This window comes from Pristiophorus japonicus, chromosome 2, assembly GCF_044704955.1.
Source record: "Pristiophorus japonicus isolate sPriJap1 chromosome 2, sPriJap1.hap1, whole genome shotgun sequence".
In the NCBI taxonomy this organism is placed as follows: Eukaryota; Metazoa; Chordata; class Chondrichthyes; family Pristiophoridae; genus Pristiophorus; species Pristiophorus japonicus.
Window position 1 is genome coordinate 346122025 of NC_091978.1, and position 15035 is coordinate 346137059.

General features: G+C 42.8%; 1 protein-coding gene across 5 annotated transcripts in view; it reads right to left on the reverse strand.

The window, feature by feature from the left end:
• kiaa0232 (KIAA0232 ortholog) overlaps positions 1 to 15035 on the reverse strand; it is a 131804-nt gene that overhangs the window by 103226 nt on the left and 13543 nt on the right. The window contains exon 2 of one of the 5 annotated variants that reach the window (XM_070872261.1): positions 4444 to 4546. The exons of the other annotated variants lie outside the window; for them this stretch is intronic. The gene's annotated coding sequence lies outside the window, so the exon portion shown is untranslated. The remainder of the gene's footprint in view (positions 1 to 4443; positions 4547 to 15035) is intronic. 5 annotated transcript variants of the gene reach the window in all.

A 15035-nucleotide genomic window follows, 5' to 3' on the forward strand; every position in this document is an offset into this window, starting at 1 on the left:
CAATCACTCAAAATACATTCTGAAATTTATTCTCCCAATTTTTTTCCCCTCAGTAACTGAAAGTTATTTGTCCAAAATAAGGTTTTAAACAAAAATACAGAAAATTACATATTTCACAATAACATGGTTAAATTTTTGTGCCTTTTAGTACCATCGTTCAAGTTTATATTTTAAGATTACGTACTCTCCCAAAATCCTGGATTTGGACTTTTGTCCAGAGCAGGGAATCCTTCACTCAAATCATGTGCAGTGTGTATAATTTCCTCGATTGCATTTAATTATTACCAACGGATCCACTACAGACGCAATACAAGTGTCGACCGGGGTCAAGCAAGGCTTTGTCATTGCACCAATGCTCTTCTCAATCTTCCTAGTTGCAATGCTTCATCTCACCTTTAACAAGCTCCCCGCTAGAGTGGAGTTAACCTACAGGACATGCAGGAAATTGTACAACCTCCGACGCCTCCAGTCCAGATCCAAGGTTGTTCCAACCTTGGTCACTGAATTACAATATGCAGATGACGCTTGCGTTTGTGCACGCTCAAGAGTCCAAACTCCAAACCATCATTGACACCTTCACTGAAGCGTACGAGTCTGGGCCTTACATTAAACATCAGTAAGACAAAGGTTCTCTACCAATCTGCCTTGCCACACAGTACTGCTCCCCGATTATCAAGATCCATTGGACAATGTGAACCACTTCCCATACCTTGGGAGCCTACTATCAGCAAGGACAGACATCGATGACGAAGTCCAACACCGTCTTGAGAGTGCCAGTGCAGCCTTCGACCACCTGAGGAAAAGTGTTCGAAGACCAGGATCTCAAACCCAGCATCAGACTCATGGTCTAGAGAGCAGCAGTGATACTCGCTCTCCTATATTCTTGAGAGACATGGACTACACACAATAAGCACTGCAAAGCACGGGAGAAGTCCCACCAACGCTGCCTCTGAAAAATCCTGCAAATTCATTGGCAGGATAGGCACAGCATTAGCGTTCTTTCTCAAACCAACATCCCCAGCATCGAGGCACTGACCACGCTCGATCAGCTCCAATGGACGGACCACATTGTCCCAAAGCCCGATACTAGACTCCCGAAACAAGCACTCTACTCCGAGCTACATCACGGCAGGCGAGTTCCAGGAGGGCAGAGAAAATGCTTCAAGGACACCTTCAAAGCCTCCTTGAAAAAAATGTAACATCCCTACCGACCCCTTGGAAATCCCTGGCCCAAGACCGCTCAAGGTGGAGGAGAGGCATCCGGGAAGGCACCGACAAAGGACATACAAATTAGTGGAAGGACAGAAGATTGGGAAGCTTTTAAAAGCCAGCAAAGAATGACACAAAATGTTTGAGAAAGTCAAGATAGACTATGAAAGTAAACAAGCACGAAATATAAACACAGATAGTAAGAATTTCTACAGGTATATAAAAAGGAAAAGAGCGGCTAAAGTAAATGTTGATCCCTTAGAGGACGAGACCGGGGAATTAATGATGGGGAACATGGAGATGGCAGAAATTCTGAATAAATATTTTGCATCAGTCTTAACGGTAGAGGACACTAAAAATAACCCAACAGTGAGTGGATAGTCAAGGGGCTATAGCGGGGGACGAACTTAGTACAATCACTAAGGAGGTGGTACTCAGTAAGATAATAGGACTAAAGGCGGATAAATCCTCTGGACCTGATGGCAAGGATAGTGGATGCATTGTTGTAATTTATCAAAATTCCCTGGACTCTGGGGAGGTCCCAGATTGGAAAACTGCAAATGTAATGCCCCTATTTAAAAAAGGAGGCAGACAAAAAGCAGGAAATTATAGACCAGCTAGCTTAACATCTGTGGTTGGGAAAATGTTGGAGTCCATTATTAAAGCAGCAGTAGCAGGACATTTGGAAAAGCATAATTCAGTCAGGCAGTCAGCATGGATTTATGACATGGAAGTCAGGTTTGACAAATTTGCTGGAGTTCTTTGAGGATGTAACAAACAGGGTGGATAAAGGGGAACCAGTGTATGTGGTGTATTTGGACTTCCACAAGGTGCCACATAAAAGGGTACTGCACAAGATAAAAGTTCACGGGGTTGGGGGTATTAGCATGATAGAGGATTGGCTAACTAACAGAAAACAGAGAGTCGGGATAAATGGTTCATTCTTGGGTTGGCAATCAGTAACTAGTAGAATGCCGCAGGGATCAGTGCTGGGACTCCAAGTATTTAAAATCTATATTAACGACTTGGATGAAGGGACCGAGTGTAACGTAGCCAAGTTTGCTGACGATACAAAGATGGGAGAAAAAACAGTGTGAGGTTTTGCACTTTGGCAGAAAAAAAAAAATCAGAGCAAGTTATTATTTAAATGGAGAAAAATTGCGAGGTGCTGCAGTACAGCGGGACCTGGGGCATGAAACACAAAAGGTTAGTATGGAAGTACAACAAGTGATCAGGAAGGCCAATGGAATCTTGGCCTTTATTGCAATGGTGCTGGAGTATAAAAGCAGGGAAATCTTGCTACAGTTATAGGTTACTGGTGAGGCCACACCTAGAATACTGCGTACAGTTTTGGTTTCCATATTTAAGAAAGGATACACTTGCTTTGGAGGCAGTTCAGAGAAGGTTCACTCGGTTGATTCCGGAGATGAGGGGGTTGACTTAAGAGGAAAGGTTGAGCCGCTACTCATTGGAATTCAGAAGAATGAGAGATGATCTTATTGAAACGTATAAGATTATGAGGGGGCTTGACAAGGTGGGTGCAGAGAAGATGTTTCCACTGATAGAGGAGACTTGAACTCGGGGGCATAGTCTCAGAATAAAGGGGCCGCCTATTTAAAACTGAGATGAGGAGGAATTTCTTTTTTCAGGAGGGTTGTAAATCTGTGGAATTCGCTGCCTCAGAGCTGTGGAAGTTGGGTCGTTGAATAAATTTGAGATAGACATTTTCTTAACCGATAAGGGAAGAACGGGTTGTGGGGAGCGGGCAGGGAAGTGGACCGGAGTCCCTGAATCGGATCAGCCATGATCGTATTAAATGGTGGAGGAGCTCCAGGGGCAATATGGCCTACTCCTGCTCCTATTTCTTCTATTCTCATGACACTTCAAGTCTTTTCGCCGAGAGCATGCAGAAGCCAAGTATAAACAGCGGAAGAACCTACCCGTCCCTCCAACCAACATCTGCCCCACCTGTGACAGAGATTGTAGATCCCACATTGGTCTCATCAGTCACCTTAGAACTCATTTTAGTGTGGAAGCAAGTCATCCTCGACTCAGGGGGGCTGCTTAAGTGAAAAGACAATTTTTCCATCAATGATTGACATTAAAAATCCATAAATGATCATTTGTAATAGCAAAACTTTACCTAATTATGGAAACATTTCACCATCAGTTTGATAAATCAAATCATTTAAAGTGCACTCTGAAATTAATTCCCCCCAGTTTTTTTTCCCCCTCAGCAACTGAAAATTCTTTGCCCAAAATAAAGTTTTACAACAAAAATACAAAAAGTTACATATTTCATAACATGGTTATATTTTGTGCCTTTCAATACCATCGTTAAGTTTTTATTTGAAGATCATCTACTCTCCCAAAAGCCTGGATCTGAACATGTCCAGAGCAGTGACAGTGCAAGGATAAGGGGAATCCTCCACTTAAATCATGTGCAGCGTGTATAATTTCCTAGACTGCATCAGTAGCATTTAAGCTAGCCAAATGAGAATGCTACTCTTAGGGGTCGAAATTTGCTACCACCGTTTTTGAGTGCACACATTAGTCGCAGCCTCAAAGTCCTAAATTCACTTTTTAAGCTCAAAGATGAGAGAGCAGTGCTTAAAAAGTGGTGTTGCACATTCATCCTCGGGAATTCCCGACAGGAGACTGCCTCCATGCTAGAAAAAAAAAATTAAAACTTCTCAGATCCACATAACACACACTTCCCCACTCTTAAAACTAATGAAAACATGCATGAGAGAAAAAAAAACTTACCTTCCTTCCTGGACGATTCTGCCCGAGATCCGCTCTTTAACGACAACTTTTTCCTGGCTGTACGGCCACCTGCCGGCACGGCAGCCATGCAAAGCAAATATCGCAACAGAGGCGTTGTATGCTGGATGACGTCACCACGCAGGTGGCGTTAGCTGGCACAGCTTTGCCTCTTAGCGCCTCTGCCAAAGAGTCGACTCAATTTGGTACAAGGCGTCAACGCTGCTTACCGACGACAGTAGGCTTTTGCCGCCGGCGGTAACGGGCAGCGTACAAAACCCAATTTCGAATCCTCAGTCTTTAAGATAATCTATTTGGTTACTTTTCAAAATAATTTAGAAAAATAAAGATGCAATGTAAATTGCATGTTACATAAAATTCACAGTGACTGGTTTTCAAAACAGAGGTTGTGTGTGATCCGTGCACATGTGCCCGGCTAAGAGGAAAATGACAGTTGTACTGATCACACACCTGTCACAGCTTTTGTTGGTTTCCAGTTAGACTCTAAAACTGCAGGAAGCAGAGTCACTTGAGACACAGACGGAAAGATGCAGACAGACTCTTGTTCCTCACCCTAATTTGAAATATTAAAAAAATAAATTAAATTTGGAAATCCTCTAATTATTATCTGGGTTTTGTTCATTATAAATGTAAAAATTCTGATAACTTGACACCTGTGAGTCAGAAAGAAGCAGAGACAAAGAGAGAGGAAAATTGATTGATTATAGTATAACGTTAGGGATGTTAATAGTGTGATGGCGAATATGTCACAGGAAAAGTGCAACATTTACATGAAGTGCATATTATATGCAAAACTTCTATCTTATAAATATATATTCATTCAAAAATAATACAACAACCCAAGACAAAAGGACTAATACTACCAGTGTACTACCATCAACTGATGAGGGTTGGAAATACTGGTGAATCTAGATTACTACTTCAACGTAAATTAGGCCAGTAGAGCCAAAGGACACAAGTTTAAAGTACTGAGTAAATAATTCTTCATTCAAGAGCATGATACCAAGTAAGGTAGTAGATTCAAAGACATTGCAGCCATTTAAGATAATGTTGGTCAAGTTGGAGTCCCAGAGAGATGAGCTTCAAACTCGGTTTGAGAATGTGCGAAAATGTATGTATAGCAATAGAGACAGTGAAGTGAACAAAGGAATCATGGAAGGATAACTAAAAGAATGTCAGATTGCAAATGTTACATCAGCACAAATAGCAGACTTGCTCATGGTCTTGGTTACTAGTCACGCCAGTAAAATTGTAGCAATAACAAGCAATGGGTGAAAAAGCTCTTTGTGCAAAACAGTTGCTATTTAATTGGGCAAGGAAGGACAGGTGTCGGCTCATGAGTGGACAAAGGGAAGGAGGGATCACAAAAGGATAGGGTGAACTGAATGTCCCTCAACTGTATTGCATACTGAAAGTGTCTAACCGTTGCGCCCCTACATTGTAACGGGGCTTGTCCGAGGGAAGTGGGCGCACTCTGAGGGAGAGCGTTCCTTTGTTCTGATAAATCCCGGCCGGTGAAACAATTAATAAAGACTGCTTTGTTATAAGCTGCTTTGGTGTTCGCGTCAGTGTATTCGCTGAAACAGATTGAGGGAAAAAGAATCCGTATTAACAGGTTCACTAATGTCTTTTTGGGAACGAAATCTGCCGTCCTTACCTGGTCTGACCTATATGTGACGCCACACCTTTCACAATGTGGTTGGCTCTTATAACTGCTCTCAAATGGCGGCTCGCCAGCATCTTCTCAAGGGTGATTAAGGATGGGCAATAAATGCTGAGCTTGCCAGCGATGCCCACATTCCATGAATGAATTTTTTTAAACTTGAAGAATTGGGGGTACCAGAATGATGACCACTAGCATTCCTCTTATAGGTTTACAACTGGAACAATTAGTACGAGGTAATGCTTGCTAAAAAGGGGCCCACTTGTACCTCTGGAGCTGGTGTTGTCTAGGTCACCAATTCAGCAGACAGTGAAGTATCATCAGCGGTAGATTGACTAAGGTGGCTCACCGTGGCATAGATCAGAACTGGTTGATATTAGTTGTTCTGAATGAGACTTCTCAATGAGTTACGTGCTGTAGCTTATGGAATCAGCTCCATCTGGTGTGAGCTGAAATGCCCAAACAATTATAGCTGTGGCATCATACTTCACAAATATCTTCGGTTATGGTAGTGGCCATCCAGCACAGTACTTTAAATACATTGCAGTGTGTAAAACTGATGGGAGGTCGTGGTTGTAACAGAAGATGTGCAAACTGAATTGACATGGCATAAACCTTGAATATGGAGAATTTTTTTCAAAATCCAGCATAGTCAAGAAATTTTAAGGGTAGATCCAACAAGTCTTTGGAAAGTACTTGCTTTCGAGCAGTTACTCAAAGCTGGTAAAAATGAACTGACACTCTTGGACCTTTCACACACAGAGCAATTGTGTTGGTCATAACACCACCGAAACCATTCTGAAGCAATGCTGTTCAAAAACAACTTGCATTTTTCAGCACCAATAATGTAGTAAAAGGTCTCATCGTGCATCAATCAAAATTTGACACCGAGGCACTGAAGGAGATATCAGGATAGATGACCAAAAGCTTGACCAAAGAAGCAGGTTTTAAGAGATTTTTAAAGGAGGAGCGAGGTGGAAAGCCAGAGGTTTAGGGAGAGAATGAGAGCTTAGAGCCAAGGCAGCTGAAAGCATGGCCGCCAATGGCGGAGCGATTAAAGACAGAAATGCACAAGATGCCAGAATTGGAGATGCGTCAAGATCTCAAAGGCTTGTAGGGCTGGAGAGAGGGGTGAAGTTGTGGAAGGATTTGAAAACAAGGATGAGAATTTTAAAATTGAAGTGTTACCAGACTGGAAACCAATTTAGGTCGTCAAGCACAGGGGGATGGGTGAATGGGACTTGGCGCAGGTTAAGATAGGGCAGCAGAGTTTTGGATGACCACAATTTTCTGAAGGGTGGAAGATGGGAGGCTGGCCAGGAGAGCATTGGAATGAACATGTCTTGGAAGTCAAGGCATGAATGAAGGTTTCAGCTGCAGATGGGCTAAGGAAGGGTCGGAGTCAGGCGACATTAGAGAGGTGGATGGAATGGATATTTTTTGAGGAGGTAACCAGGAGGGTCGATGAGGGTCGTGTATACGATGTAATATGGACTTTAGCAAAGCTTTTGATAAGGTTCCACATGGTAGACTCGTCATGAAGGTTAAAGCCCATGGGATCCAGGGCAAAGTGGCAAGTTGGATCCAAAATTGGCTTAGAGGTGGGAAGCAAGGAGTAATGGTTGATGGATGTTTGTGTGACTGGAAGGATGTTTCCAGTGGGGTTCCACAGGGTTCAGTACTGGGTCCCTTGCTATTTGTGGTATATATCAATGATCTAGATCACTGGATTAAGAACGTGCTCCATCTAGCCGGTGTGGTGGCTGGTGTGCAATGGCTACCCCATGTTAAAGAATTCACGCACAGGCATCTTCCACCGTTTAAAATGAGTTCATCATCAGTCACCTGAGTACTCATTCTTAGTGGAATCAAGTCATCCTCGACCCCGAGGGACTGCCTATGATGATGATGGAGATTTTAATATAGGGAGTATGATTAAGAAGTTTGAGGATGACACTAAAATTGGCTGTGTGGTTGATAACGAGGAGGAAAATCATGGACTGCAGGAGGATATCAATCTACTGGTTAGGTGGGCAGAGCAGTGGCAAATTAAATTTAATTTGGAGAAGTGAGAGGTAGGCCAGGTGGATAAGGTAGTTAAGAAGGCATATGGAATGCTTGCCGTTATTGGTCGAGGCATAGAATACAAGACACGAGACATGCCAGACACGAGACTCCGAAAGCAACTGCTTTATGCGGAGCTCCTTCACGGCAAATGAGCCAAAGGTGGGCAGCGGAAACGTTACAAGGACACCCTCAAAGCTTTCCTGATAAAGTGCGACATCTCCACTGACGTCTGGGAGTCCCTGGCCAAAGACTGCCCAAAGTGGAGAAAGTGCATCCGGGAGGGCGCTGAGCACTTTGAGTCTCAATGCCGAGAGCATGCAGAAATCAAGTGCAGGCAGCGGAAAGAACGTGCGGCAAACCAGTCCCACCCACCTCTTCCTTCAACGACTGTCTGTCCCACCTGTGACAGAGTCTGTGGCTCTCATATTGAACTGTTCAGCCATCAAAGAACTCACTTTCAGGAATGGATGCAAGTCTTCCTCGATTCCGAGGGACTGCCTATGATGGGTATAGTTAGTGCACAATGCCAATCACCTTATCTTGCATGTGAATAGCTGCTACCCAGGACGCTATAATGAAGAGGAAAGTCATGGGCTGAAGGAGGATATCAATTTACTGGTCAGGTGGGCAGAGCAGTGGCAAATGGAATTTAATTGAGAAGTGTGAGGTGATGTATTTTTGGAGGGCTAATAAGGGAAGGGTATATACATTAAGCGGTAGGCCACTTAATAGTGTAGATGAACAAAGGGACCTTGGAGTGGTTGTCCACAGATCCCTGAAAGTAGCAGGCCAGGTGGATAAGGTATCATATGGAATGCCTGCCTTTATTGGCCGAGGCATAGAATATAAGAGCAGAGAGGTTATGCTTAAATTATATAATACTCTGGTTAGGTCACAGCTGGAGTACTGCATGCAGTTCTAGTCGCCATATTATAGGAAGGACGTGATTGCACTAGAGAGAGTGCAGAGGTTTACTAGGATCCTGCCTGGAATGGAAAATCTTAGCTATGAGGACAGATTGGATAGGCTGAGTTTGTTCTCATTGGAACAGGAGGCTGAGAGGAGACCTCATTGGAGGTGTACAAAATTTTGAGGGGCTTGGATATAGTGCATAGCAGGGACCTATTTCCCTTAGTGGAGGGGTCAATTATGAGGGTGCATAGTTTTAAAGGTGGTTGGTGGACGGTTCAGAGGGGATTTGAGGGGAGGCTTCACGCAGAGGGTTGTGGGGGTCTGGAACTCACTGCCTGGAAGGGTGGTGGATGCAGAAACCCTCAACATTTAAAAGGTGCTTGGATGGGCACTTCATGGAGAATCTTAGCCATGAGGACAGATTGGATAAGTTGAGTTTGTTCCCATTGGAACAGGAGGTGGCCGAGAGGAGGCCTCATTGAGGTATACAAAATTTTGAGGGGCCTGGATATAGTGGATAGCAAGGGCCTCTTTCCTTTGGTGAAGGGGTCATCTCAGAGTAAAACACAACACCAAGATTGCGACCGGTCTGGCTCAGCTTAAACAATTTCTGAGGAGAGGGATAGAATTGCTGGCCAGGGAAGAGAGTTTATGGTGGAAACCAAAGACAATGGCTTCGGTCTTCCCAATATTTAGTTGGAGAAATTTCTCCTCATCCAATACTAAATGTCAGATAAGCAGAGTGAGAAAGGGACAGTGGAGGGGTGGTGAGACAGAGCCAAGTGTCATCAGCGTACATATAGAACTTAATGTGTTTTTGTATGATGTCACCGAGAGGTGTCATGTAGATGAGAAATAAAAGGGGGCCGAGGATAGATCCTTGGGGGAACTCCAGAGGCAACGGTGCAGGAGAGGGAAGAGAATAGAACATGTAATCAAATATTTTTTAGGGAGGTCAGCTCTTAGGTAATTGTTCTGGATAAGAATGTGGTTTATATCTCGAGGATGCAATATGCCAAAAAATGAGCAAATCTGTGTCTTATTAGACTTTGTTGATGCCAAATCTTCCTATATAGCCTACTCCTCAAGATCATTTGAATGAAGCAACTTTGAATTATAATTGTTTTTAGTACTAAATTTCCACTTTGTTGTGTTATTTATGTTGTTTAATTCAAATTACTGGAAAATTCATTTGTGTGCACGAAGAAACAACTTTGAATAATCAGAAGTCTTTAGACCCAGTGCATGTACGTCTAGTCTTATGATGGTCAGTGCAATCAAATGTATATCTTGACCATATGCTTAACTTCGAAACAGTTGTCTGATGAGGCTCGTGGCAATCATTGCGACAATACAGACCTAATTACACAAAGTATGGTAAACTACAACCACGTGGACAGGAGTGATTAAACCGTTTAAAATATGAATAGAACAGCCGACATTTAAATTATAGACATCTTTTAAAATATTATTTCTGGACAAATTACTTGGCACATTCCTGTATGGTTATATAAAATTTGTAGTCTTTTATGCAGAATAGTAATAAAAACCCAATTTGACTATACATCACAGTCACCATACAATGTAACAACACGTGGAAGCAGAAAAGTTCATTTGTCCAAAAGCCTGTTCCTTTCAAAAATTATTTACAATTCACGCTGTCATTGACCGTACCCAATCAATTTCATCGAGGAATGAGGCCGCAAAGTTACTCTCCCAAAAAGGTAAACGCCACCAAACTCCAGAATATCCATCTAATTTACAACCCACATTCTTAACCTAAAACTGTTGCCTTCATTGGCATCACATTTAGATGACTATATTCTCATTTAGAATTTGCTAAAAATTCAATATAGCCATTTTACACAATTTTGAAATCTATTAACATAGAAACATAGAAACATAGAAACATAGAAACATAGAAACATAGAAACATAGAAACATAGAAACATAGAAAATAGGTGCAGGAGCAGGCCATTCAGCCCTTCTAGCCTGCACCGCCATTCAATGAGTTCATGGCTGAACATGAAACTTCAGTACCCCCTTCCTGCTTTCTCGCCATAACCCTTGATCCCCCGAGTAGTAAGGACTTCATCTAACTCCCTTTTGAATATATTTAGTGAATTGGCCTCAACTACTTTCTGTGGTAGAGAATTCCACAGGTTCACCACTCTCTGGGTGAAGAAGTTTCTCCTCATCTCGGTCCTAAATGGCTTACCCCTTATCCTCAGACTGTGACCCCTGGTTCTGGACTTCCCCAACATTGGGAACATTCTTCCTGCATCTAACCTGTCTAAACCCGTCAGAATTTTAAACGTTTCTATGAGGTCCCCTCTCATTCTTCTGAACTCCAGTGAATACAAGCCCAGTTGATCCAGTCTTTCTTGATAGGTCAGTCCCGCCATCCCGGGAATCAGTCTGGTGAATCTTCGCTGCACTCCCTCAATAGCAAGAATGTCCTTCCTCAAGTTAGGAGACCAAAACTGTACACAATACTCCAGGTGTGGCCTCACCAAGGCCCTGTACAACTGTAGCAACACCTCCCTGCCCCTGTATTCAAATCCCCTCGCTATGAAGGCCAACATGCCATTTGCTTTCTTAACCGCCTGCTGTACCTGCATGCCAACCTTCAATGACTGATGTACCATGACACCCAGGTCTCGTTGCACCTTCCCTTTTCCTAATCTGTCACCATTCAGATAATAGTCTGTCTCTCTGTTTTTACCACCAAAGTGGATAACCTCACATTTATCCACATTATACTTCATCTGCCATGCATTTGCCCACTCACCTAACCTATCCAAGTCACTCTGCAGCCTAATAGCATCCTCCTCGCAGCTCACACTGCCACCCAACTTAGTATCATCCGCAAATTTGGAGATACTGCATTTAATCCCCTCGTCTAAATCATTAATGTACAATGTAAACAGCTGGGGCCCCAGCACAGAACCTTGCGGCACTCCACTAGTCACTGCCTGCCATTCTTTTAATATTGCAAACAAAAACTTCCTTTCACGGTATGACAATGGCAATTTTAGAAATGCAAGTTTAAATATACATTAACAGACACACTATCAGTCCACACACCAATATTCCAGATCACAAGATAAATAAGGGAGTGGAAAGTCATTTAGTCCATTTTTGCTCATCCATCCAAAAAAAACCCCGAGTTACCCCATCACAGTATCCAATTGTCTCAAATAATTACAAACTTTTTGCCTCCAGTATGCTACATAGTCCATTTCAAATGTGGATCACTCTTAAGAATTTACTACCATTCCTGACTTTGCCCTTTGTTCTACTGCCACTGTTTAACTGCACTACACCATTTCATAGTTGCATGAATCAAAGTAAACATTCTTAAACAATTGCATTCACACAATGCCCCAGGAATCTGAAGCCCCCCATTTCCCCCCCCCCCCCCCAAATCCTGGACCATTTCTCCAGCCATGCATTAACCTGTTTTATTTTACTATTCCCATACTCACTCACGCATGGCACTGGGAGTAATCCAGAGTTTTCTACCTTTGAGGTCCTGCTTTTTAAGTTCCCCCCGGTTCCTGAAACTCTGACTGCAGGACCCTCAACCCTTTTCCTTCCTATATCATTGGTTCCCACATGGACCACAAAACTTCTGCCTGTCCCCTCTTTCCCCGCCGCCTCCCGCAAAAATGTTCTGCACCCTCTCAGTGATGTCCTTTATCCTGGCACCAGGAAGGCAACACACCATGTGGGACTCACATCGGTGGTTCCAGAAACACCTTTCTATCCCCCTGACTATTGAATACTCTATTACCACTGCATTTTTACACTTTGCTATATCCCCCTGTGCTATGGATGTGCTCTATACTGTACTCCCCCAAGGTGTCATCACCCTCACTGGCTCACTATTCAGCACTGAAAACCGGTATGAGTGTATCACGCTCCTGGAGGATTCCTGCACTGCCTGCTTCTTCCTTCCCTACCAGGTGGCCACCTACTTACTATTCCCGTGATATGTGCGCGCTCTGGGTCTGTTCAGCAGAACTGGTCTCCAGTTGTCTTGGTTAATCCTCGCCACTGGACCAAGTCCTAGCTCTGTCAAGCCCGTGTGGTGTCTGGTGTGCAATGGCCGCCACACGTTAAAAAAAATCCATGCACAGGCATCTTCCACCCCACATGTAGTTCGCAACCTGGAATATCAGGTCCTCATCGAAACACCTGTGAACTCATCCCTTTTTGGTGTGGATGTGATCCTCGATATGAGGGACCGCCTAAGAAGAAGCACTACACCAACTTTGTGTCCCCATTCACCATTGCAAATTTGACCAATTTGCTGAGAGTTTCTGAATTTGTCAATAATATAAATTAGGAATTAACATATCATCCAAGAGCAACATTTAGGGCAAGAACCATATCTGTGGAAACCTGTGCAAAAATGTTGGTAATGTCTGTTGCACTTTTCTATTGAATTCATAACTTGTTTTGAGTGATACTAATGTTAAACAAGGAAAGAAATATCAGTGTTAAGAAAGTGGAAGTTTTCCATTTTTGGCACATGATACTGACACCAACCTTGGCCTAGTCAGGTACAGAAGAACCAGATGTAAAGTTTGCTTCTCTCTACTTTAACAATGTACCTCAATCCAAGTTCTTAAGAAAACTCCTTACTCCACCAGGATGAATCTGTTTCCAATTCCCACACCAGGCATCCTCATATCTTAAATTAAGATTGAGAACCTGTATAGTTTTATGCCCTGGGCTCCACGCCCACTAGAACTGTGTTGGAGACTGCACAAACTAATTTCACAGAGATTATAGCTGGCGCAGAGAGGAGACTTAGATTTATTCCTTCCAAGCTAAATACAGAACTAGGCCCCAAATACACTTAACACAACTTTTAGGCCGAATAGTGTTTATAAGAACATGGTAGCATTAAAGTGAGCTGACTAATTTATTGAATGAACCATTACATTTCCACATGCATTCATAACAGTGAGCTCAGTATATGAAAAACAGGATTCTTGTTATCACAATATTAATTCAACTCCGATATGATAGTTTTAGATGATCAAGATGATGATTTTATGCAATGAAGGTTTCACCAGGACAGGTGTCACCAGTTAATCACAAGTAAGTTTCTTAAACCTTGATTCAACAATGGATTACGATAGTTGTTTCAGCAATAGATGCCAAATTACCTATCAAATGTTATTGGAGATCATCACAGGATATTTTGTTTTCAGCAAGTTAATTTTCCAATATATTCCACACACCACAAACAAGTTGGACAAAGTATTACATTTGTATAAAATAAATGATAATTTCTGTGTCCAGATTAATCACACCCAGAAAGTACAATACAGATTGAACCTCCCTTACGCGGAACCACCCCTCGTCCAGAACTATTCCCAGCCACCGGGTGGCATATGCGCAGAGCTCCGACATGTACAAATTGGAAGTCCTTCAATTGCTGGCCTGACCCTGCGATCCATCGCACCCCCCCACCCCACCATGATCTCTCTGCCGCACTCCCAGCCCTAAGCCAGCCAACCGCGATATCCCCCTCAGTACCTGTACCATCCAATTTAACTTGAACACCCCTCGTCCGGAAAAATCCCTTATCCAGAACAGGCCAGGTCCCGAGGGTTCCAGATAAGGGAGGTTCAACCTGTACACTCATAGTCAACTGATTCTTTTTTAGACAAAGCACCATTAGAAGTTGCTAGACTACAACTACAAAATTCAAGTGATCGTCGGAGTGCTCCAATGGTGGATTATTGAATACATTCTGGACTATTGCATGCATTCCAATGGACACATAAAACACAATATTAAAATATAATTCAACTCCCATATTGTTGCTCATGGAGAAAAAATACAGATTAAAAAAAAGGTTTCTCTGTCTATTCATCTCCCTTCTCTAATTATTTGTCTTGCTCTTTCTCTACATAGCTCACACATTCATTGTTTGACTGTAACTCTCACTTTTCATCAATCCCGCTCTGCAAGTCTCTTCTCGACCTCGTTCAAGTCGTCCATATTTGCTCTCTATATCTTCACACTCTCGATGTACATCTCCCACACAAATCAGTCAAAGCTAATTAAATGATTATTTGAGGCGTAATTATAAATATATAATGAATTATTCTATATTCAGCACGCCACAGTAACTTCAGACAAAACATAGACATTAACTTCTCCTGGTTCCTTACTTGTTCCCCCAACCTCACCTCACTGACTTCCAGCTACTCGATGCAGTCCACCTCCCACAAAGCAATGACATTCTTCTACATAGTGAGTTTCCTCTGCAGTGTTCATGGAAGAGGATAGTAAAAGTGATCTTAACACTATCATCGCCTAGAGCCCAGATGCAGTTCTTGCCAGATGGCAGGCGGGCACCAATCTCTGCTGCAAAGTT